Genomic DNA, 25,943 nt, shown 5'->3' with positions numbered 1-25,943 from the left:
CATGGCACACAGACCCCCTGTACAGGGGCGTAGCTAAAGGCTCATGGGCCCCGATGCAAAAATTCTTACTGGGCCCCCCCCGCAAACTTCTAATGGCCGACGGTCCGCAGCTTTCAGCTGCATCGCTGGGTCTCCTAAGTGACCCAACAATGCAGCACTAGCAGCCGGGGGCGTCACTAAAGCTGGGTTCACACACCCTATTTACGGACGTAATTCGGGCGTTTTAGTATTCAATTACGTCCGAAAATGCGACTCAAAAGCGTTGGCAAGCATCTGCCCATTCATTTGAATGGGTCTTACGATGTTCTGTGCCGACGGTCATTTTTTTTTACGCGCCGCTGTCAAAAGGCGGCACGTAAAAAAGATGCCCGCGTCAAAGAAGTGCCTGTCACTTCTTCAGACATAAATGGAGCCGTTTTCCATGGACTCCATGGAAAAACAGCTCCAAGTACGTCCGTAATGGACGCAGCGAAAGACGCCTGTACATGCCATTACGGTTGAAATTACGGTGCTGTTTTCTCCTGAAAACAGCACCGTAATTTCAGCCGTAACAGACGCTGCCGTGTGAACATACCCTCAGGGCTTAAAATGTCAGGGGAAATAGCCCCAATACATATGTGTCCGCCCAAAAAAAAGTGTGTATATGAGACAGCATAGCATATCTATAGCACTACGACCCTATAAACTATGGATAGGATTAGATACAGTGGCTCAGAAGGCAGTATCACACATTATAGGATTAGATACAGTGGCCCAGCAGACAGTATCACACATGATAGGATTAGATACAGTGGCTCAGCAGACAGTACCACACATGATAGGATTAGATACAGTGGCTCAGAAGGCAGTATCACACATGATAGGATTAGATACAGTGGCTCAGCAGACAGTATCACACATGATCGGATTAGATATAGGGCCCAGCAGACAGTATCACACATGATAGGATTAGATACAGGGCCCAGCAGACAATATCACACATGATAGGATCAGATACACAGCTCAGCAGACAGTATCACACATGATAGGATTAGATACACAGCTCAGCAGACAGGTTCACACATGATAGGATTAGATACACTGCTCAGCAGACAGTATCACACATGATAGGATTAGATACACAGCTCAGTAGACAGTATCACACATGATTGGATTAGATACACAGCTCAGCAGACAGTATCACACATGATTGGATTAGATACAGGGCCCATCTCGCTGACATTGCGGCTCCAGCGCTGGACCCAGGATAGGTAACAATAATAATTTTGCTTCTTTATGTGTTACTGATTATTTTTGTGTGTTTGTGTTTTTTTTACAGGTTCGGTTGTTGGACTTCGGATACGAGGACTTCAATGACGGCGTTTTTTTTATTCTCAATAAAATGGTTAATGAGGGTTGTATTTTTCTATTTCAATAAAATATTTTTTCTATGTGCTTGTATCTTTTTAAAGTTTATTATCACCGCCTTAGTAATGGCCGCTGGCTGATTGACAAACTCCATTACTAAGGTGCGGCTTAAAGAGGCTCTGTCACCAGATTTTGCAACCCCTATCTCCTATTGCAGCAGATCGGCGCTGCATTGTAGATAAGAGTAACGTTTTTTTTTTTTTTAAACTAGCATTTTTGGCCAAGTTATGACCATTTTTATATTTATGCAAATGAGGCTTTCTAAAGTACAACTGGGCGTGTTTTAAGTAAAAGTACAACTGGGCGTGTATTATGTGTGTACATCTGGGCGTGTATTATGTGTGTACATCTGGTTGTTTTTACTTCTTTTACTAGCTGGGCGTTGTGAATAGAAGTGTATGATGCTGACGAATCAGCATCATCCACTTCTCTTCGTTAACACCCAGTTTCTGGCAGTGCACAGACACAGCGTGTTCTCGAGAGATCACGCTGTGACGTCACTCACTTCCTGCCCCAGGTCCTGCATCGTGTCGGACCAGCGAGGACACATCGGCACCAGAGGCTACATTTGATTCTGCAGCAGCATCAGCGTTTGCAGGTAAGTAGCTACATCGACTTACCTTCAAACGCTGATGCTGCTGCAGAATCAACTGTAGCCTCTGGTGCCGATGTGGCCGTCACGATGCAGGACCTGTGAGTGACGTCACAGATCTGCACTGTCAGAAGCTGGGCGTTCTGAAGAGAAGAGGATGTTACTTCTCTTCAGAGCGCCCAGCTAGTGAAAGTATTAAAAACGCCCCGATGTACGCACATAAACACACCCACTTGGACTTTTGCAAGCCTCATTTGCATAACTACAAAAATGGTCATAACTTGGCCAAAAATGCTCGTTTTTTAAAAATAAAAACGTTACTGTAATCTACATTGCAGCGCCTATCTGCTGCAATAGCAGATAGGGGTTGCAAAATCTGGTGACAGAGCCTCTTTAAAAAAAAAACGTTACTGTTATCTACATTGCAGCGCCGATCTGCTGCACTAGGAGATAGAGGTTGCAAAATCTGGTGACAGAGCCTCTTTAATGTTAGCCGGTGCAGAGGCTACACTAACCCACCATTATTACCCCGGTACCCACCGCCACCAGGAGTACTGGGAAGAGCCGGGTACGAACCAGTACCCGACCATCTGTAGTGACGGGCAGGCACCGGGGTGGCCACAGGCTGGCAGTATTAGGCTGGGGAAGGCCAAAACCAGTGGCCCTTCCCACCCTTGTAATGCTGCCTGCTGCTGCTGTGTTGCATCTGGCTGGTTATGAAAATTGGGCGGGACCCCACATCGTTCTTTCCAATTATTTTTTATTTTTTTTAAAATGACGTGGGGTCCCCCCCATTTTTCATAACCAGCCAGATACAATAAAGCAGCAGCAGCCTAGCATCACCAGGGTAGGAAGGGCCACTGTTTTTGGCCTTTCCCCTCCTGATAATACCAGCCTGCGGCCACCCCAGTGACCTACCATCACTACAGATGGTCAGGTACTGGATCGTACCCGGCTCTTCCCAGCACCCCTGGTGGCGGTGTATACCGGGGTAATAAAGGGGTTAGTGTTCGCCTCTGCACCGGCTAACACTAAGCCCCGCCTTAGCAATGGACGCTGTCAATCAGCCGGCGGCCATTACTAAGGCGGTGGTAATATAGTTTAAAAAAAAACACAAAGACATAGAAAAAATATTTTATTGAAATAAAAAGAAACCCACACAGCCCTCGTTAACCATTTTATTGATAATAAAAAAAAAAGCTGTCATCGAAGTAGTCCTGGAATCCGCCGTAGTCCAACGACCGAACCTGTAAGAAAACACACAAAAAACGATTAATAACACATGTGTTAGGCTTAGATACAGGGCCCATGTGTGATACTGTCTGTGGGATCCTGTATCTAAGCCTACCACAACGTAGGCTTAGATACAGGGTCCAGCAGACAGTAATCTTATACAGTATAAGATTACTGTGTGCTGGGGCCCTGTATCTAAACCTACAGTGTGGTAGATACAGGGCCCAGCAGACAGGATCACGCATGGACCATGTATCTAAGCCTACCATGTGATTGGCTTAGATACAGGGCCCAGCAGACAGGATCACGAATTGGCCATGTATCTAAGCCTACAGTGTGGTAGGCTTATATACAGGGCCCAGCAGACAGGATCACACATGGGCCATGTATCTAAGCCTACCATGTGATTGGCTTAGATACAGGGCCCAGCAGACAGCATCACACAATCTGTGATCCTGTCTCATGGGCCCCCTAAGTCTGATACATCATAGGCTTAGGGTTTGAGCAGTCCCTAAACATTGATGGCCTATCCTCAGGATAGGCCATCAAAAGCTGATGTGTCGCCCGGGACCCGCAAATCAGCTGTTTTGAAGGGGCCGCAGCACTCGTACGAGAGCTGCTTCCCCTTCATTTCGCTACTCGCTCACACTGTGAATCGCCGACACGGATTCACAGTGTGACCGGAAAGAAGTGACAGGAATAAAGGGGAGCAGCTCTCGTACGAGTGCTGCGGCCCCTTCAAAACAGCTGATTGGCGGGTCCCAGGAGTCGGACCCCGCCAGTAAGGGCTAACCTTACCTTCCTCTTCGGCCACGGCGGGAGCTCTGTCGTCTCGATGCTGTGCGCGGCGCATAGCGCTGTGACGTCATGCGCTGCGCATAGCGCTTGACGTCAGGACCTCCGCTGCGATCCGGAACCAGGAAGGTAAGTAAAGTATGTTACTATAGTAACAGGGGCCCGCGGCCCGAGTTACTATAGTAACTTTTTATTGATGTGATGCGGGGGGCCGTGGGCCCCCCTGGCTTCGGGGCCCGGTCGCAATTGCGACCGCTGCGACCCCTATAGCTACGCAAGTGCCCCTGTAGATGATGGCACACAGACCCCCTGTAGATGATGGCTCACAGCCTCCCTGTAGATGATGTCACACAGCCCCCCTGTAGATGATGGCACACAGCCCCCCTGTAGATGATGGCACACCGCCCCATGTAGATGATGGCACACAGCCCCCTTGTAGACGATGGCACACAGCCCCCTGTAGACGATGGCACACAGCCCCCCTGTAGATGATGACACAGACACCTCTCCGGAGAAAGCACCACACCCCCCCCTCCCTGTGGTAATCTTCCGAGACTCTCTCTGTAAATTCAGGACCGTGCCGAAAAATTTGCTACAGTAGACAACAATATCCCCTGTACTAGCGCCATGCTACCATAGTAGTGAGCGCAACAATATCCGTAATTTTTGTCCGCCTGAATGCCCTACATACTCACCGATCACCGATGCATGACCGTCTACGTCACGAGTGATCTCTAGTCTCACTGGTTCTGCGAAGGCGACGCGAGGACGTCATCTCGTCACCTTCGCAGAACCCATGAGACTAGAGACCACACCTGTAGAGGACGGCGCTGCATCGGTAAGTATGTGTCATTGCGCCGCCGATTACCAGCAAGGGAGCCAATAGTTCCCTTGGCTCTTGAATCCCCAAATCACAGAACCATTTTTAACGGCTGTTACATGTATTGACGGCCGTTAAAAATTGATCCATTGACTTCTATGGGGGCCGTCTGGCCGTGAAAGCGGCCAAAAATAGGACATGTTCTATTTTTTGACGGCCAATATTCACGGGTGGTTAAAAAAAGGCCGTGTGAATATACCCATAGAACATGATTGTTCTGAAAGCTGACGTTTTTTACTGTTGTGTGAATGTAGCCTAAAACGAAATTCAATAAAATGTATCCTTTATTAGTTCAGATGTTGCCGTCTTTACCTTGACTTTTAACGCAATAAATAAACAATCCCTTATCTTGACTTTTTCAATGGCTTTTGTTGTGTGATATCACGCTGCAACAAATTATATTTTATTTCACATATAGCGAAAAGTAGTAATCCAAAAATAGGTTTTTAACGTTTCGGTCTATACATTCAACCTTCTTTAGACACGGATATGCGGCGCTTGTGACCTCGGTCGCTGTTGGGTAATGGCGCCATTATTTTTGGATTACTACTTTTCGCTATATGTGAAATCAAATATCACTTATTGCATAATACCTTGGAGTGCTGAGTTCCAATTTTTTACACATTGGCGTGGAAGCCTACTCACGCACACTTGAAACACGGAGTGCTGCGGGATCAAGAAAGTATCACGCTGCAACAAGTTATCAGAGTCAAGTTAAAGATGGCTACATCTGTATTACAGTATAAAATCCATCTAGTAACAGATTACACGTTTCATACATTACATGTTCTTAGTCGTAGCCCCTATAACCACACATGTATCTTTCTTCCATGTTTATAAACAGCAGTCCCATGTAACGCCTATATCCAGTGTATGCACAGACAGTCTATCCAGGCAGTAGGAGATAATTAGATGATGTAACAGATACTGCAGCCGCTTATGATGTCACTGATGATGTCATAGACAGTACTAGCCGTTAGGTTCTATGTGCAGCTGGATTACATATTGTTTACAATTTCTGCCAATGACGTCTGGACCGGGACTGTGATTGACTGTGTGATTGACAGGTAAGATGCAGCATTTTATCATTAATTCTACATGTTACTGGACACATGAAATATATACGCTCTAGAATTCTCATATAAGGCCAGATTCACACTGGACATTACTGCAGCAATTTCTAACCATACCAACACCTCACCACAACTATATGATTGTAGAAGGATTTTTTTCTGGTGATTGTCGGGGGTTGTTTTTTTTTTTAGACAAACAGTTCAAGTTCCAGTAAAATGTTTCTATTAATGCAAGTAACAACTGAACATTTTACATTCAGATTTCAAGGTTTCATATTTTCTCATTAAAGTTACAACTCAGAGTATGTTCACATGGCCTATTTTCATGGCCATAAACGCCCCGAAAAACATCTAAAACTACAGAGGCTGAACGCCTCCAAACATCTGCGCTTTTATTTCAATGGGAAAAACGGGGGTTTGTTCCGATAAGGCGTTTTTTACGTGGCCGTTTAAAAAAAACTGTAGAAGGATTTTTTTCTGGTGATTGTCGGGGGTTGTTTTTTTTTTTTAGACAAACAGTTCAAGTTCCAGTAAAATGTTTCTATTAATGCAAATAACAACTGAACATTTTACATTCAGATTTCAAGGTTTCATATTTTCTCATTAAAGTTACAACTCAGTACAACAGAGTATGTTCACACAGCCTATTTTCAGCCGTTTTCCTGGCCGTAAACACCCCGAAAAACAGCCGAAAATACGGAGGCTGGACGCCTCCAAACATCTGCCCATTGATTTCAATGGGAAAAACTGTTTTTTTTTCCGATGGTGCATTTTACGTGGGCGTTTGATAAAGCGGCGCATAAAAAACACCCTGTAAAAAGAAGTGCATTTCACTCCTTCGGCCGTTTTTGGAGCCGTTTTTCATTGTCTCAATAGAAAAACAGCTTCAAGAACGTTGGTAAAAACGCCTCAAAAAATGTTTGTGGTTTAAAAAATGGCTGAAAATCAGAGGCTGTTTTCCCTTGAAAAGAGCTCTGTATTTTAGAGACGTTTTTTAGTTAAGTGTGTGAACATACCCTTACCATTGTCTGAGAATTGCAGCTGTCAGTAATGTGGAATGTGACTTCTCAGTCGTTTTCAATATGATGTCTAATTTAATTTAATTAAATAGTCTTAAAAAGCTACCGTATATTATCCTAATAAGGCTCAGCAGTAGCCAGGGCCGGCCTTAGGGGTGTGCGACCTGTGCCATTACATAGGGCGCATCCCTCCAGCAGGTGGAAAGGGGCACTGCGCTGGCTCCCTTCCACTGCTTGTGTTTTAGAAGCGGCCGGGCAACTCAGCAGCTGCCTTTCCGCCTGGGTGCTTCTCTCACTGACATCGCGTTTCTAGCAGCGAAAATCGGGATTCCTCTAGGAGATGGGGGCATTGGGGATTGACATTTGTAAATTGCCCACATTGTGACCCCCCCTAATGTCAGTCATGGACACCTGGGCCTGGGTGTGACTGCAACCTCTTCACCCCTATAGTTATGTTCCCTGGGTTTACACTAACATTACAAAATGTTTTCAATGTCTGACTCGTCCTGTGATAGAAAATGAAATGTGTGAAAGTAAATATATTATTATTCATTCTAGATATGGGGTTATTTTATGTTTATTCCATTATGTATTTTACAGACATTTATGACATCTGAATATGTGGCACCAGTGACAGCCGACATGCTAGGACATACACTGTATATATGTAAGTATTATAGGAAATGACAACCTATAGAAATTCTATAATCTGATGTCATCCAGAATGTTCCTATAGAGACACATGACAAGACTGTGGGAACAAATTCCCCAATGTTGTTCATCCAGGGCCTGTCTTAGGGGTGTGTGACCTGAGTGGTTACACTGGGTGCATCACCTGTCACTAATGAATGGGGCGCCACTGGTCTTGATGTCTGGGGCACCCATTGCTTGAACAGTCAATCCCACTCTTCATGTAAAAAAAGTAAAGGGCACTGCTCAGGATGCAGATACAATTCCTTGATAATGGATTACATTACAGTGTGGCAGACAATACTTGTCTGGCGGTGTTATTTGGGCACTGTATGATTGCAGTATTTGAGTACTATATTCTACGCCATAAAGCTGAATTCAGACGCTGCAGATTTGCTGCGCGGCAAAATTCACAAGTGTTACAGGTGAATAGTTACAGTCTCAAAAACTCATCCACATGTAGCAAAAGTAAACGCTGGGAATTTTGCTGCAGCTTTATATTATTATTATTATAGAAATGCTCCATAAAGAAGATATTATGGTATTAGTAATATATAAGGGACTTGTTATTTATGTAATTTCCTAATACACATTTGGCTTATGGGGGAGCACACAGCGCACACAGAGTGTCTACATTACCAGTACTGCAGTCTGTGCGCCACCATACAGGTCCGTCCTCATGAAGTTGCTGTGTACATGAGCCCTAGTGTACATTTCCTTCATTGTTGGGTGGTCTATACTGAGCACACGTCTGTCTGGAGAAATAAAACTACACAATTATTGTTTTTTCCAGAACACCTTAAGATCAGCTGCCTGCTGCCAGGGGGACTCTCTGAAGCAATATTTCATCTATGCAAGGTGTGTCTCTTATTAGTTACTATATGCAGTATCCACCAATACCCTCCACAGTTAGAATGACACTTTTTGTATGTCCTGGGTCAGAATGCCCCTTTTGTATGGCCCCACAGTAATGAAGCCCCCTTTTCTAAGCCCCGACTCAGTCCTTTTATCCCCCATATTAATAGTGCCCCCTTTGCTCCTATAAAATAAAAAAATATAATCACCTAATAGACGACCAACCGGGTCAGACATTTCGCTTCCTCCCTGCGCCGTTATTGTTTGTCCAATTTCAGGGGCGTATGGAGCCCCAGAGCTGTGGGCCACCCCAAATCCCTGGACCCCAGCCGGTCATCCTATTTACCCCTTTGGTAATTTTACACTGGTTGGGGACTGGACTCTGTTCTAGATAGAAATGTTGCCATTGATTGAGATTTGTCCTAATACATTGTCTTTCTTTCTCCTAGAATTAATTCCTCATAAGAGTTAATGATAACCACACGTCCCAGGAGGGCAGATCAAAGATTAAGCAGAGCCCTCCACCTCACATCACATAACGTTCTACATTCAGTCGGATGTATTCAGTAGGAGAGTCCAAGGTCAGTGTATTTTATTAACTGCATCTCTAAATGATCACATAGTGTGTATTACTGGTCAATACTGAAGAGGGCACTACCACCATAGATGGCCTGGGCACCCTCAACTTACACTGCCGATCTGGCATTTAGGGCCCAAACCTATAATATAAAAAAACAGAAAGATACAATCCCTAGTTTATTGACTGGGTGATGTTATTTGGGCACTGTATGATTAAATTATTTGGACACTACATGGTGCATCATAAGGGGGAGGACGTCACAGATACTGCACATGTCACCAATAAACCTAAGGCCGGCCCTGGATGTGACACAATAGCTGCCACGTGACATGCCACCACACGGACATGACCGCTGTGGCCTAGCAACTAAAGACAACAGAACCACCAGCGCAGGAGCCACAGGGAATTTAAAAAATGAGTAGGGACAATTTGTTATTTTTAGCCATATGCGGCTTAGACTAAGGTTTATGAAACTGTCAGAAAACCCCTTTAATAATTATTTTGTCTGTTGAATCCAGAAATCCAATTTACCATTTCCTACTCTCTCTGCTCCAGTCCAAAAGACTCCACAAAAGACAAATTAGAAGTTTTCCATTAAGGATAAGATTATATAGAAGAATAACAATAAGCTCCTGGTCCCTGATACAAAATCTATACCAGGGTCCTCCAACTATTATGTGCCATTATACTGCTGGTGTTATTTGTGTGGCAGAGGGGCATTGGACTCGCCCTGTGATAGAAAATGAAATGTGTGAAAGTAAATATATTATTATTCATTATAGATATGGGGTTATTTCATGTATGTGCATTAAACCCATTATGTATTTTACAGACATTTATAACATCTGAATATGTGGCACCAGTGACAGCCGACATGCTAGGAGAACCACTGTATATATGTAAGTATTATATCAAATAACAACCTATAGAAATTCTATAATGTGATGTCATCCAGAATGTTCCTATAGACACATGACAAGACTGTGGGAACAATCTCCCTGATGTTTTCAATAGGCTGAACATATATATTTGTTGATATGATGAACCATACTAAGCGCACGTCATAATATCTTCACAGTTTATACTTTTTGTTCCAGAATTTCTTGAGATCGGCTGCCTGCTGCCAGGGGGACTCTCTGAAGTAATATTTCATCTATATGCGGTATGTCCATCATTAGTTACTATATACAGTATCCACCAGTAGCTCTGTACATTGAAAAAGTAATGAGCGGGCAAAATGCCAAGAAAGGTGTAGCAGTGGGGAACCTTGGATAGTTGGTAGGAATAGGCATAATGTAAGTTAGGGGTATCTTTGTCCAAAATGCTGGCCACATGGCTTGGTTTGGGACTGAACGTAGGTGTAAGGTAATTGGGTGAGGGAGTGTAGGGGGATTTTAGACAGCTTTGGTCTGCCAAGAACATTTGCGATGTGTCAAGGCCTGGATGCAATAAACAAGGACTTAAGTGAGTTTCATTACACAGTCATAATCTGCAGGCATAGGTGATAATGGACACTGGCAGAATGTTTTTATATTTACAGCACTCAAGTGTAAAGCAATGGAAGGTGCCAGGATATTGCCACGTATAGAGCCCCCACAAGTCATGCAGCACAAGGACCTGGACTTGCGGTGTACTGGATTGTTTGGAGCAAATGGCATCAAGGAAGCAAGGCAGGTATCCTCAATGGTATCATTCTAGCAAAAATTTGAAGGAACATGGCACGATGATGGGCCAAGTGCCAGGATCCTTGCGCAGGGATCCAGGGTCGATGAAGGCAGCAATATCCCAGTAGGGCCTCATAATCTCAACATGGGAGAGGGACACCTTGGGGTTGCCAAAATGTTTAGAACACGGGGTACTGGCACAATGTTTGGAATTACAGGAGCAGCGCATCTGGATGTAAAGAGAAGCAGAAGAAGGCAACAGTAGCTGGTTGAGTCTGATTCTGATCTGTCAGATGATAATAAGTGGTCTGATGTTGGGGATAGATGGGCTAATGGGCAAGACGTTTAAGATGCTGAAAAAAATGTTTACGCAGGTTAAAGTAAAAAGGTAAAAGCGAGGAGGCGTGATACCGAAAGCCAATCCTTTACTGGAAAGAGGGGGTAAAGTTTGGGGCCAGGAAACATGTTTGTTGATTTCTACCTACACACACTTGTCCCAGGAAATGTTGGGAAACATAAGGGAGGAAAGGCTTGTCTAGTTTTTGTGATGTCTATGGAAGATTTTGTTTAGTATTGCAGTGTTATGGTGGTGGAGCAGGACCCCCTTATTGATCAGGTGCCAATAAAAAGGGATGGTGCCTGTGAAGCAGGCTGGTAAGTATAAAAAAAATACATCTGTCGCATCTAAAAGAGGCATCAGTAAACAATGAAATAGACAAGGAGTTGAGTGAGTTGCATCATTAAAGCAGAATCTGCAGGCACGGATGACAATGGATACTTGCAGAATGTTTTTTGTGCCTACAGGACTCAAGTGAGAAGCAGTGGAAAGGACACGGATATCGCCACGGATGGGGCGTCCACGAGTCATGCAGCACAAGGAACTGGACTTCTGATGTAATTGACTGTTTGGAGGAGATGGCGTACATTTGCGAATAATGTAGTTGGCTTTCGAAGCGCGTAAGCAGTCTTGTATCATCACTTCAACATGCCGTGTGGTTTATAAAATGTTTTTCTAATAAAGTCATCACATTGTCATGAGGATTGCTGGACCGTATTTTCTTCTGTTTACTGTATATTTATTGGACAGTGCTAACGCCATACAGCCCTCCCTGTAGAGAACGCCATACAGCCCTCCTGTAGAGAACGCCATACAGTCCCCCTGCAGAGAACGCCATACAGCCCCCCTGTAGAGAATGCCATACAGCCCCGCCTGTAGAGAACGCCATACAGCCCCCCCTGTAGGGAACGCCATACATCCCCCCCTGTAAAGAACGCCATAGAGCCCCCCCCCCTTGTAGGGAACGCCATACAGCCCCCCCTGTAGGGAACGCCATACAGCCCCCCCCTGTAGGGAACGCCATACAGCGCTCCCCCCCCCTGTAGGGAACGCCATACAGCGTCCCCCCTCCCAAAAAAATGTGACCTACAGTGTGTCCTACAAAATACATGTATCTCCTATCCACAGGATAGGGGATACATGTGTGATCGCTGGCAGCGAAAGCTGCTTCTATCCTCTCCTCAGGGTCCTCGGCAGTCACTGACAGCCGGAGACCCGACATTCAGCAGCCCGAAGGCGCGGGCAGTAAGTTAAAACTGGAGTCGTAAAAAGTCTATGGCTCGGGTTTTAAGGAACCTGACCGCTGGCCGTAAAAATACAGCCAGCGGTCGGGAACCAGTTAATGGCAGAGCGGGGTGATACCTCCCTGCTCTGCCGTAGTGTTCAGTGGCGTCCCGCTGTAGCAGCCATAGCGGCTGCCAGCGGAGCCTCCGGCCATGGTGGGGGCCCGTGCCGGCGGGCGACACGGGCCCCGTCATGCCGCGGGCCCCGTAGCAGCTGCTACGGCTGCTACGGCAGTAGTTACGCCACTGCTCAGTATATACAACACAAAAAAAAAATCTCAGTGTTATGACTGCGGACCTCTGTCGCTCACCCTGTGATGAACGGCCGCGACCGCAACTTCCTGCCACCTCCGCAGAGACCACGGCTGGCGCGGCCTTTCCTTCCTGGAGTGTGCGAGGAGTGCCTTAAAGGGCCAGCGTGCGCACTTCCTAAAAGTTTTCTATCCTACTCCAGTGCACCCTGGATTATAAAAAGGTCTCTGCCCTTCCACTCCTTGCTTGAGCGTTGTTTGTACTTTTCCCATGTTTGTATTGCAAAGGGTCCCTTAGTATTTTCCTGCTTGATCCCAGAGTTCCCGTTCCCTGCATCCTATTTCCTGTATCCCTAGAAGAGGCTGGACGCAGCCCGCAGGGCTTCAGAGGGAAGCCTCCATGACAGGACCTAGGAGGGAAAAGGTTAACTAGAAGGGGATGTAGGGGGAGGTAGATGAGAGGTAGGGAGGAGTTAGGGGACGTTACTAGGCTTCCCGCTGTTTTCGGCATTGAGCCGGAAGCAGCGGGAGAAGAAGCAAGTGTTACTCATTAGCTCCCACTGTTGTCCCGCTCCGTGCTGACCTGCCATGTCGGAGGTCGGCATACTTCAGCAGCTGCGTGCGGCAGCTGCATTCCACGGTCCCGGCTGGTTAGAGGAGACCGTGGCTGCACTTACAAGAATCCCGGGGGCCGACTCATCGCCACGTCAGGCCCGGCGCCCGAGGTCTGTTGCGCAGGGGGACAGGCTCCCCTCCCCCGGCCCCCTCCCTAGTAATAGTCATGTGGCGGCGGGGGGGAGTTGGCAACACCCGCTCCTGCTCGAATGAGGCAGAGAGCGTCGTCAGGGGCGACGGTGGCTCAGGCCGGGTCTCCCCGTCGCTCCCGGCGGTCCCGCCCTCCAGAACGCCTCAGCCCTGAGGTGGTCCCGTGGACACGGCGTCGCAGGGGGAGCCCTACAAAGGACGCTGCAGGCCAGGCAGCTGGGAGGGCCGCCTCTTCCCAGGCCCTGCGTCCTGGCATGAATCCCCAGCCGCGACGAGGTCCGGCGGTAAACAGGGAGTCGCAGGCCGGGCTCCCTGTCACCCCTCCCCCATCAGATGCAAGAATTGGAGAACAATCTACGGCCGCCCCGCATGATGATGTTCCGGCCAGGGGGCAGGCTTCATCGAGACCGTCAAGAAGGATGCCTAGAGCTGCAGCGGCGACGAGACAACAGGTCCGGTCAGAAGTCTGGGTCCCCGCGGTCGGGCGGCAGGTTGCCGGCCCATCTGTCAGCGCGTCGTTGTCCCCGTGTAGGAGATGTCGGTGGGATGGCCAGTCGTCTGCGAAAGAGGATCTGGAAGAAGGCGAGCTGGACGATTTTCGGCGAGGTCAGGATGGTCCGGCTGACGGGAACACAGCGCCTGTGCAGCCCGGTGAGTGCATAACTCCGTCTTTGGCATATCCAGGGATTTTCATGTCGGGTGTCGGTGGGGGGGGCAGCAAGCGTAGCATCGGCTGCCGGTAGCGGCGCGGTCGGGCGCGACGGCGCGGGTTTAGCGGATTTAGTGGGTTGCTTGCGGGAGCTGGTCGGGCGTCTTGATAGGGCGGCGGCGCCAGTAGTTACGGCGGTGTCCCCGGCGGTAGTTTGGGAAGGCCCCCGGGAGGTGGGATCATTACAGTCACGTCCCGGGTTGGTGGCGGCGGCCAAGGAGGCGGTCGCGGTATCAGCACAGACCGAGGCCCAAAAAGATGGCGATAGGGTGCGTATTGACAATCGTGCTCGCGGGGAAGTGTATGTTTGCTTCGAAGGTCCGTTGGGGGCGCATTTAAAGCAGGAGGTTCGTGAGCGGAACTGGAAGGACGAATATGTCGAGATTTTTTCTCTTCTGCCACTTGCTAAATTCAACTTGGATAAGAGCAAGCGGGACGAGAGTAAGAAGGAGGAGGAGGAACGTCGGCGGTATAGGCTTATCCCGCAGACGTTCGTCAATTGGTCGCAGGCGTTTGCCATATTAGCCAGCGTGATCGGAGAGAAGGCGCCGGAAAATTGTTCGGCGTTGTTTTGCTATTTTGATGCCATTGGGGAGGCTCACAGGGCATACGGGGGGCAGGCGTGGTTAAGATACGACGAGCAATTCCGTCAGCGGAAAGCGGTTCGGCCGGCGATTCGGTGGGACCAGAAGGATATTGCGCTCTGGTTAAGGGTTACGGCTCCGGTAAAGCAGTCCTTTCCCGGGAGAGTCGGCCAAGGAGGTCAGTCCAGCCAGGCCGGTCAAGGTTCAGGGGCAAAACTGGGATTCTGCTGGCAATTTAACGATGGCCAGTGTAAGTTTGGGGCCACGTGTAAGTTCAAGCACGTGTGTTCAGAATGTAATGGTGCATCCCACGGGGCTGCAAAATGTATGCGGAAGAAGCGGTCAGGGAACCAGTCCTCCTCGGCTAGTCAAGGGGGTGTCGCCGGTGAGGGTGGAAAGGATGGCCCCGTATCTAAATGAGTATCCGGATAGGGCTGCGGCTAAGTTAATTTACGAAGGGTTTTGTGTTGGTTTCATTATTCCTCCGCCTCCTTATGAGGTCCCGGTTACGCGGCGGAATCTTAAGTCGGCTTACTTGCACGCCAAGGTCGTGTCGGAAAAACCGTTTAAAGAGGTTTCGTTGGGTCGGATGGCGGGGCCTTTTGTTGATCCGCCAATAAAAGATTTTGTGGTGTCCCCATTGGGCATTGTGCCAAAGCGCGAGCCCCGGAAATTTCGTTTAATTCACCATTTATCGTTTCCCAAGGGCTCGTCGGTAAATGATGGGATTGATCATGAGTTATGCTCCGTAGTGTATACATCATTCGACAAGGCGGTGGGGCTAGTTCGTGCTGCGGGTCCCGGCGCGCTGTTAGCGAAAACCGACATTGAGGCGGCTTTCCGGTTGTTGCCAGTTCATCCAGAAAGCCAACGGTTGTTGGGTTGTTTTTGGAATGGGGCTTTTTACGTGGATAGGTATCTTCCGATGGGGTGTTCCCTTTCTTGCGCGTATTTCGAGGCGTTTAGTAGCTTTGTGGAATGGGTGAGTAGCCGGAGTCGACTCTTTGATACATTACTTGGATGATTTCTTGTGCATCGGCCTGGGGGGTTCGCCGATTTGCGGTAATTTGCTTCATTCATTGCAGAAGGTTGCGATCGACTTTGGGATCCCCTTGGGATCCCCTTGGCGCCACAGAAGACGGAGGGCCCGGTATCGACTATTTGTTTTTTGGGAATTTAAATTGATTCGGTGGCGATGGAGTGTCGTCTTCCTGCGGATAAGCTAGGGTCATTAAGTCAGGAGGTACGTCGGACTTGAAGGTTAAAAAAAGTTACGTTGCGCGATCTCCAGTCGTTGCTGGGGAAGTTGAATTTCGCTTGCCGGATTATGCCAATGGGGAGGGTTTTTAGTAGACGTTTGGCGGCTGCGACGGCGGGTATTCGTGCGCCGCATCATTTTGTGCGGCTCAAGGAGGAGCATCGGGCTGATCTGCAGGTCTGGGATGAATTTTTGGGTCAGTATAACGGTCGCTCGCTATGGATGGCTCCAGCGCAGGATACGAGTGACTTAAAAATGTTTACGGATGGGGCTGGTGCAGGAGGGTTTGGAGCGTACGGGGGTGGTCCGTGGTGTGCAGGTCACTGGCCGGCTAGCTGGGTGTCCAGCGGACTCGCGCGGAATCTGGCCCTGCTCGAGCTGTTCCCTATCGTGGTTGCGGTGACCATTTGGGGGGACAGGCTCAGGGATAAGAACGTTCGTTTTTACTGCGACAACATGGGGGTGGTGCTGGCCATTAATAACATCACTGCATCCTCTCCTCCGGTAGTTCAGTTGTTGCGACATTTAGTCTTGGTGTGCTTGTCTTTGAACGCGTGGGTGGTGGCAGTGCATGTGCCGGGGGTACGGAATTGTATCGCTGATGCTCTTTCTCGTTTGCAGTGGGACCGATTTCGGCAATTGGCACCGGGAGCGGACCGTCTCGGTTTGGCTTGTCCGGAACATCTCTGGGATCTGGTCTCGGTCCCGTAGAGCGACTGGTGGAAAGGTCATTGGCGCGCACGACGTGGAGTGCTTATTCTGCTTGTTGGAAGCAGTGGGAGGAGTGGGTAAGAGAGTTGGGTAACGTCAGCACGGATCGATACAGGTTGGTGGCACTTTTGTACTGGTTGGGGGACGCCTGGGAGGCGGGGTTCTCGTTGGCAAAGGTGAATCGTTTTGTTTCTGCGTTGGCCTTTGGTTTTAAGTTACGGGGCTTTCGGGATGTATCTAAAGAATTTTTAGTGGGGCAGGCTTTAAAGGGTCTGCGCCGAGGTAGGGTTGAAGCGGAAAGTAGAAGGCCCGTGTCATTTTCTCTTCTCATCTCTTTGGGCGTATCACTAGTATCTGTCTGTCGGTCTTCGTCCGAGGTGGAGTTGTTTCGGTTAGCATTTTCCTTAGCGTTCTTTGGGGCTCTTAGAATTGGCGAGCTGGTTTCACCTAGTACCAAGCGGGCAGGGGGGTTGAGACTGGGGGAGGTGAGTCTATATGTGGATCGGCTCGAGGTATGGTTGCGGCGGTCAAAAACTGATCAACTTGGAAAAGGAAAGCGGATAGTTTTGTTCGTCCTTCCGGGATCGGAGATGTGCCCGGTCACTTGCATGCGTGCTTTTAAGCCACAGGTGGGGTCTCCCGAGTTGCCGTTGCTATGTCATGATGATGGGTCATTCTTGTCCAGATTTCAATTTGGCGCCGTATTTAAGAAATGCTTGGCGGCGGTCGGTGCCGTGGCGGGCCCTTACTCATCTCATTCCTTCAGGATTGGCGCAGCAACTGAGGCGGGGCACTGGGGGCTGGATGATGAGGGGGTGCGGCGCATCGGTCGTTGGGAGTCCAACAGGTTTAGGTCCTACGTGCGCCCCCATTTGTTATGAGTCATGTTGTTAGCGGTTAAAAAACGTTTGTGTGCTTGTATCTAACTTTCTTTTCCGTTTCAGATCAGCTTCCGTGTCTTGTGTGGTTGTTGGGCCACTCTTACGTGCATTGGGGGGCTTTGAGGGCGGACGTCCGCCCTGACGGTCGCCAGTTGCGCATTCCGCGGCAGGACGCGGTTTTGCATTGGCTGGGATTTAGAGGTATGTTGTGGAGCAGGGTGTTGGCGGAATTCCAGACATACTCTCGGCTGGATAGGCTTCCAGAAGTCTTGGTGTTGCACGTGGGTGGGAATGATTTGGGGGTCCGCCCCTTTCGGGAGTTGGTGCGGGATATCAAACACGATATGTTGTGTTTGTGGGTTTCGTATCCCGGCTTAGTAATAGTGTGGTCGGACATTGTTCCAAGGAAGCATTGGCGGCTGGCTAGGTCTGTGGAGAGGGTCAATAAGGCTTGCATTAAAGTTAATTTGGGCGGTGTCCCGTTTTGTGGCCAAGAATGGGGGCATTTGTGTGCGGCACAGGGATTTGGAGTCAGGAGTGGGGAACTACTGGAGGAGTGATGGGGTTAATTTGACCGAGGTTGGGATTTATCTGTGGAGTCTGGCAATAGCAGAGGGAATTGAAAGGGCGATGGTGGTGTGGCGGAACTCACAGGCTTAAGGTGGTCAAGGCCTGTTTCGCTGTGGTGGGGGGAGTCCTTGAGGTCGGTCAGTACGAAATGGTGGGGGGGTCGCTTCGGGGGTATGCGTCCCCCAAAAAAGGTACATGGTTGAAGACTTCATAGGGTGTTATCCCTTTGAAGTGGTCTTCTGGTGGTTGGGGCCATCTGCAGAGGTGAGCGGTGCCTCCGAGCTGGTTTACGGCTGGAGGTAATGTCTTGGTGGTGTTGCAGATGGCTAACTCGAGGTATAAAAGGAATATCTAAAAATGGCTTCAAGGACTTCCCCTGCTCGGATTAATGTTAACGTTAATTGTTATTTATGATTATGACCCATGTTGGGTCATGTTAATTATTAGGAGGAATTCTCTGGTTGGATTCCTAATTAGTTATCCGAATGTTTCGGATTTAAATTGCATTTTTACAAAACTGTGAAAGTTAATAAACGGCTGCTGTGGCCATTTCACATCCAACCTCGGTGTCGCGTGTCTTTTCTCAAAGGTAGGGGTGGAGGGAAAAGAAGGGATAAGTGAAGGCTCATTAACACACGACTCTACTTAGGCAAGTCATGCTGTTTCCTAACTGTGCCTGCCTTTTATCAGAGTCGTGTGGTACCGCCGGCTGGATATGCCACGTCTGTGTGTCATCTACCATTCCTGGTGCCATCCGCTTCGTCTGGCGCAACCTGCCACACCTAGCCCTATCTGAGCCGGAGCCCACGGCCTAGTTGGTCCACATACGGATGTAGCCATCTTTAACTTGACTGATAACTTGTTGCAGCGTGATATCACACAAAAATAACCATTGAGAAGTCATTGAAAAGGTCAAGATAAGGGATCTTTCCACTGTGTATTTAATGCGTTATTAGTCAAGCTAAAGTCAGCTACATATGTTCCCTAAATTGTGACAGTACGCTCAGGCCATGGAACCCGCTGGCCAGCCTAAGACCACAGTTCAGGTCATACAGACGGATATGCGTGACCTATATGCACGTCAGCAATTACTAAGGGGTGGACCCCAATAGTATATATTGTATCTATATGCACATCAGGATCAACTCCTCGTGGCTGTAAACTCCATCATCGCCCGACTGGATCAACTCCCTGTTCCTTCCCCAGAGACTGCTGCCGTTCCACTGCCTAATACTCCTACTGTCTGTTTTCCGGATCCACAGTTGCACTGCCTCTTTTTCCTCGCTATGACTGCGTGCTTACCATTTCTCCTCTGATGAGGCCAAGGTAGCGTTCATTATTTCCCTCCTCGCTGGCAAGTCCCTCGCATGGGCGAACCCCATCCTGGAATGACAGGGGCCCAAATTTTCGGACTTAGCCCTGTTCTTACAGACTTTTTGTGACGTGTTCAAGAAGCCAGGTCGAACATCCTTAGCAGCAGCCACTCTGCTAACCCTCAAGCAAGGGGGTCCACAGCAGGAGAGTATGCCATCTCCTTCCGTACCCTGGCAGCAGAGTTGGCATGGAACAATGAAGCATTGGTGGCGACCTATGGCATGGACTGTCCTCACACACCATGGACGAGCTGGCAGCCCGCGACCTCCCACCTACCTTGGATGCCCATATCCTGTTGGCTACCCGGGTCAACATGAGGATCCAGGAACGCGATGAGGAGGTTCGGTGGAGAGACGTTTTCACAGATTAGCACCTTCGTTCCAGAGACCACTACTGCCCCCTCTTGTTGCTCTACCTGAGGAACCAATGCAGGTAGACAGAGTCAAGTTGTCCGAGCAGGAGAAACAGCGCTGACGCTCTTCAGGTCTGTATTTGTATTGCGGCCTTACAGGCCCTTTCGTTCGCCAATGTCCACAAAAGCCGGGAAACTCCAGCTCCTAGAGAGGCAACTCTAGGTGGGATGATGCCAAACATCAAAACCTCTTCCAAATTATCTATTCCTGTGACCATCATCTCGGGAGAGACATCACACTTCTCCTCTGCCTATTTTGACTCCAGGGCAGCTGCAGATTTCATCCAGCAGGATTTAGTAGACCGACTACATCTACACACAGTTCTTCTAGGACTGTGCGCATGCCACCATCCTGCAAAGGCCAGGGGGGGGGGGGTTTACCTATAACCCTTAAATAATTAGACCGACACCAATTTCCTTTTAACGTGGGTTGACTCGAGGGTCGGCCACAGCTTTATTTATTATTTATTTATTATCCAATTTCCACATAACTTATTAACCGTTTCATACCCGTATGCCAGCCTGCCTAGGGCAGGGCATGTAGGTCACTTCTTTTATAACAAAATACCGCCACGAGGAGGATGCGCACCCTCAACTGCGCACCCCTCCTCCTTCACGACCCCCGGTCAACCTGAACAAAGCCTCCTCCATGCCATCCTGGAGACCGGACAAAAAGATGTCCAGCCCAATATCCGTGAGGTGCACCCCATCCAGCAACAGTAAACACCTATTATCCCCTTCCAACTGCCTCTGCCGAATAACCACCCCCCCAACCAGCTCTGACATACCTCGAGACCCTGGTGTTCAACAGGCGCCTCCCCCTTTCAATAGCGTTAAGATCACGTGCTCCCGCCCATTCCGCCCGCGGAATCACCTCAGACTATACTAAAACCAACTGGGAGAAGAACGACGTAAACCTTTCCAAATCGGACTGAATCAACGCTATCAGCTCGCCCAACCACACCGAACACAGGTCGTTCCCTCCAACATGTATCACCAACACAGTAGGAGCCGCCCGCTGCCTACTAATCGCTACCACTTCAGGTAAGACATCCAACCATCTTAGTCCACGAACTCCTCTCCAGTGCACATCAGCTCCCAGGATCCCCAACGAAAGACCTCCTGGCCGTATAGAAGCCCGCCGTTCAGCCCAAAAAACATAGGAATGGCCGATAATCCAAATAACCGGACGAGGACCTGCAATAAACATAATATTAATGTAAAATCAAATCCGGGCGAATATAACCAGCAAAACACTCAGAACGCCAGCGCCCTATGCGCCGAACCTCCCCATCTGGCAAAGCCAATTCGCTGGCCATAGTAGCAGCACCTATCCGGAATGAGTGAGTACCAAAAGTCCTTGGGGGGAAACCCAGCCCTGGATAAGGCGGACCTGAACACCGCCGTGAACTGGAACCTGGTAAGAGGTTTGCCATCTGCATGGGCTAGGAACTGGGCCCCGGGCAACCTGGCCCGCGCGTATTGTGTATTGGCTTGTACTGGGCAAGCCGGCCTAGGTACCGGCCGCAGAGAAATCCAACAACCCTTCCCAAACGTATCTGTCTTGGACCTCCGTATGCGGAAACGGACGCCGGCACTAGCCAACACCACGTCGTCAGCCAGCAGGCCCCCCGGGCGGGTGGCCGCCATGGCTACCAATTCGGAAATGCGTAGGGCACCGAAAAAGGCCAATGCAAACGCCGCAGTGAGCAACTTAACTTCAAAGGGAGAAGAACAGACGACAGGCAACTCCTGTAACAGTTTTATTAGAATTGGGTAAGAGACCGGGCGCCTGACCGCGGACTTCTTCCATCCCTTTAACGCCTGTGTTATGAAAAAGGACTTGGTAACATCCGGCCACGCGCGCAATTTAATAAAGAAGGCCAAACCTGAGAGTCGCCGCTGCGCTATCGCACCCGAAACCCCTTGCTGTAATAATTTAGCCAAGTATGACAACACGTAAGAGCTAAGATTAGCCGCGTCCGGCCCCAAGGGACGCTCACCCACCACCTCCAGCCACTCGTTCCACGCCTAACCATATGCCGCCCAAGTGGATGGTGCGAGCAATGCTCTCACAAGGGGGGTCAACTGAAGTCCATCATCTTCCACAACGAGTCCGGGCAGCTGGCCCCTGCCAAGTCCGCCTGTGGGCAAAGTGAACGGAACGCCTGCCAATTAAAACGCGACAAAGCATCAGCAACTTTATTATAAATACCGGGAATATGCCTGGACCTGAAATTGATGTTGTGTTGGAGGCATCATAAAACTAGACGCCTGAGCAGCACAACCACCGGGGCGGAAGAAGAGGTTAAGTGATTCACAGCATGAACAACACTAGCATTATCTGACCAGAATACCACTGATGAATTAGCCATTCTCTCTCCCCACAGCTCAACCGCAACTATGATAGGAAATATTTCGAGGAGCGTCAAATTTCTGCACCAGCCCCGATCACGCCACCCTGGAGGCCAGGGAGAAGTACACCAAGATGAACCGAGAATGGCGCCAAAACCAGCACAACCAGCGGCGTCAGTGAACAACTGAATCTCGTGGCTGGATACCGGGGGGCTACGCCAGCACGTTCCCCCATTATAATCAGCTATGAAATTGACCCACACCTGTAAGTCACTCCTCAGCCCTGCAGTAATGCGCACATGGTGTGTAGGGGACCGAGCCCCAACCGTGGCTAACGACAAACGACGCGAGAAAATACGGCCTATGGGCATGATCCTACTTGCAAACACCAACAAACCCAATAATGACTGAACCTGCCGTAGCTGCAACTTTTTGGCCGCTATGGCTGCGGACAGGTGAGACCTCAATTTTGAGACCTTGTCCGCCGGCAAACGGAACACCATCTGCACCGAATCAATCTCGATTCCCAGGAAAGACAAAACCGTAGTAGGACCCTCAGTCTTTTCCTCCGAAAGGGGAACGCCGAATCGCCCCGATATACTGCGAAACGAATCAAGCAACGATTGGCAACGTGTCGAACTGGCGGGGCCTACGAAAAGAAATTTGTCTAAGTAGTGTGTAGTGTACTTACAACCCGTAACGTCTCTCAAAACCCACTCTAGGAAAGAACTAAAAACCTCGAAATAATAACAGGAAATGGAGCATCCCATAGGTAGGCACATATCATAAAACACTTGCCCTTGCAACTGGCAGCCGAGTAAGTGATAACAATCAGGGTGGACAGGCAGCAATCTGAACGCGGATTCCAAGTCGGATTTTGCCATGAGAGCACCCTGGCCCGCCTGGCATACTAATTCAACTGCCCTATCAAAAGATACATAGGAGACAGCCGCTAAGTCCTTATCTATACCGTTGTTAACCGAACGCCCCTTGGGGTATGACAAGTGGTGTATTAAACGGAATTTCCCAGGCTCCTTCTTGGGAACTACGCCTAAAGGGGAAACCCGTAAGTTAGGGAATGGTAAGACCGAGAAGGGGCCAGCCATCCGGCCCAACTCCACCTCTTTGTCCACCTTGGCCCTGACGACCTCCGGGAACTCGGACGCCGATTTTAAATTTCCCGAAAAAAGGGGCGCCGGGTTGAAAACGAAAGGGATAAAGAAACCGAATGAAAAACCCGTCCTAAGCAGGGCGGCTTCCCCCATCTTGGGTTACCGGTCTAGCCATGGCAACATCTCTAACACGCGGATTGGGGTCCTCGATCCTACCCGTACTATTGGGACGTGGGCCTTGAGCGCTCCGCCGATTGCACCGCACAGCTGGGTGGGCGGCGCCGCAGGATGAGCATTCGTGCTTAAATTTGCAGGAAGCGTAAAATTTACAGTGTCCCTCATTGAAAAGCCAGCAGGACCCGTTGCGCTTACTGTTGAGGGCCCCGGCCCCCGCGGCTGCAAAATCTGGTGGGGAAGGGGCCCCGGGCTGAAAGGGGCGTTGTGACATCATAAGTCTGAGCCACACATCTGTTGCCTTAGTGTCCCAACCCACCTCCGGTTTTTGTGACATGCGCCTGCGAAACTCCTCATCATACCGCCACCAGGCCGTAACCCCATGAGACTTATAAGCACTAAAAACCGTATCTAAATACACGAAAAGCTGGAATGATTTTTCCGGGTTATTCTGGGAAGCTACGCATCCTAACACCGCAAACGCCTGTACCCAATTGTTAAAAGTTCTCGCTACTTTGGGCTTGGTCGGGACCCCTCTTTCAAAACGACGTTCCCTGTCGACGGTAGCCGAGTCCACAGACACCAGGGACCAAATATCCACGTACTCATTACGCGCTATTTTTTCCCGGGTATCATCAGATAAATGAGCTCCAAGGCGGGGGAATCCCGCAAATATATGTATCCCTGAAGGCGGGTAAGGAAGGGCCTGTCATAGACGTAGACGCTTCCACTAGCGTTTTTGGTACCTCCAGCGGTGCCGGGGTGGGGAGGGCATTCGCCCCACCCGCCAACAGGGATCGTAACACATTCACAATTTCAACATCAGATGTGGCCCCCGAACCCCAAGCCCGAAGGCAATCATACTCACTGCGTCCAGAAGCTGGCGCTGGAACCAGAGCCGTTGAAGGCGGCGGTGGGGGAGGGGCAGGTGCAGAAGATGCTACTGGCACCTCTCCCATCCTTGTGCTCGCGGACCTTCGGCGACCGGACGCCCGTTTGCTATGGCGACGCCCGTCATGGCTGCGGCGCCTGCCTTGATGGGACGACCCAGTGCAAGAGCTCGACGATCCAGAACTTGAGGATGAAGGAGTCCGTCTACGTCGCGATCGCCGCCTGCTGCGCCTGGAGGAGCGGCGTCTGGAAGACCGCCGTGAGCGGGATCGCCGAGTCCTGTTGGTGCCCCTTGAGCTGACTGACGACGCCCGCTCAATAACGTCCGTAGCCACAAGACTAGGACCCCCGGCAGTAGGAACGACCAGTGCATCCACAGCAGTCGTGGGAAGAGGCGGCGGTAGTGGTGCCGGTTGCGTCACTCCTGGCGGATCCTGCCCGCAGTGAAAGAAGTCCTCCTCACTGTCACCTACTGAATCGCTGTCCGCCACATCCAATGGGGGGGGGTGACGTTTCATGCCACCCTCCCGTAGCAGCGCTAGGTGGGATGTGCTGCGGGACTGACCCTCTGGTGCTGCTTCTAGTTCCCATCCCACGACCTGTTGGAAGGAGAGTCGCTGCCGGATTAGCCTGTGTACACCCCAGTGGCGGCCGTGCTGCTGCCCTAGGCCGAGCCCTTCCCAGTCCAGTGGAAGTAGCCGGGCCTGGAGACGGGGGGATCACGTCCTCCTGCCGGTCTTGCGATAGCTTCTGCGCGGGACCTAACTGTGCCTGCACCACCCGACTAGGGGCCTCTGCCCGAACTCGCTGGGTACCAGAGGGAGACAACCGCACCGGCGGCCTAGAGCGACGCCCAGAACGCCTCGCGGGGAGCTGACTGCTTCCAGGAAGTTCGGGTGCCACGGTCTCGTCTAACAGAGACCGCAGCCATACCGAACCCTCATTATGCAGGCGATAGCGGATAAGTTCCTCTAACTCTTGCCGGTTCATGTTCCCGAGGTAAGTTTACTCACCACCGTGGACAAGCAAACGGCCAGAAGAGGAAGATGGCCGCCCTCCGCTGACTTAAGAACCCTTGCCATGAAGGGAGCGTCCCCCGACCGCAGCCCGCCTCCGGAACGCCCATAGGGGCGGGTCCTTATGTCCCCATTACGACTCCTTACACACGCTGCTCCCTGCTCTACCCGCCCTGGCCTGCCTATTAACCCTTTAACCCCCGCTGTGCCGCACAGTCATGAGCCCAGCGGCTAATACGCCTGAGGGCTTCCAGAGAGATCCCTTGCTGTTGCTTCTGTAAATGGACTACCATTGCCCGATCCTATTGTGGCTATCATGAAACCACTTACGTTACAAATCGGAGTCCTTCACTCAGAACAGATCAACTTCCTCGTCCTGCCTAAAGCCATCAACCCGGTTCTGCTGGGTCTGCCTTTTCTTCGTCTACACGCCCAGGTCCTTCACTGGAGTTCTAGAGAGGTCCCCCAATGG

The 25,943-nt window shown here is 50.0% G+C and overlaps 1 long non-coding RNA gene across 1 annotated transcript; it reads left to right on the top strand.

Moving 5' to 3' along the window:
- Positions 1–8,487: 8,487 nt before the first annotated feature.
- Positions 8,488–11,777, top strand: LOC142740597 (uncharacterized). The gene is made up of 4 exons (XR_012880804.1): positions 8,488–8,547; positions 8,994–9,125; positions 9,957–10,023; positions 10,222–11,777. It is a non-coding gene; the product is annotated as an uncharacterized LOC142740597 (long non-coding RNA).
- Positions 11,778–25,943: the final 14,166 nt, after the last annotated feature.

Source organism: Rhinoderma darwinii, chromosome 2 (assembly GCF_050947455.1).
Source record: "Rhinoderma darwinii isolate aRhiDar2 chromosome 2, aRhiDar2.hap1, whole genome shotgun sequence".
In the NCBI taxonomy this organism is placed as follows: Eukaryota; Metazoa; Chordata; class Amphibia; order Anura; family Rhinodermatidae; genus Rhinoderma; species Rhinoderma darwinii.
Note: the sequence above shows the minus strand (reverse complement) of the source record. Positions and strands in the feature narration are given on the sequence as shown.